This window comes from Penaeus monodon, chromosome 27, assembly GCF_015228065.2.
Source record: "Penaeus monodon isolate SGIC_2016 chromosome 27, NSTDA_Pmon_1, whole genome shotgun sequence".
In the NCBI taxonomy this organism is placed as follows: domain Eukaryota; kingdom Metazoa; phylum Arthropoda; class Malacostraca; order Decapoda; family Penaeidae; genus Penaeus; species Penaeus monodon.
Genome location: NC_051412.1, coordinates 26,844,217 through 26,844,519, shown reverse-complemented (window position 1 = coordinate 26,844,519; position 303 = coordinate 26,844,217). Strand labels below are relative to the sequence as shown.

The 303-nt window shown below is 33.7% G+C and overlaps 1 protein-coding gene across 1 annotated transcript in view; it reads right to left on the bottom strand.

Moving 5' to 3' along the window:
• Positions 1 to 303, bottom strand: part of LOC119590476 — an 18,224-nt gene that overhangs the window by 1,174 nt on the left and 16,747 nt on the right. The gene's annotated exons all lie outside the window — the stretch shown is intronic.

Here is a 303-nt window from a genome sequence, read left to right as displayed (position 1 = left end):
TTAAACAATAAAGAAAAACATTGCAATGACGTCACACATCAACACTGCAATGACGTCCAGATATGCGATTTCTGAAAATAAATATTAATGAAGCTTTGGAAACACAGAACGACCACGGCTTTGCGTTATCAGGTCTGAATAATTTACAGAGGCCCTCTTAAGACCTAGCGCAATCTTAATCATAGTCATATTCAGTAATATTCAAGGTAATATATATATTTTTTTTTTTACTTTGTGACTTATATGACAAATAAGAGTCGAAAAGAACATTACGTGATGTATGACTGGCAGTTGCTATCCTGT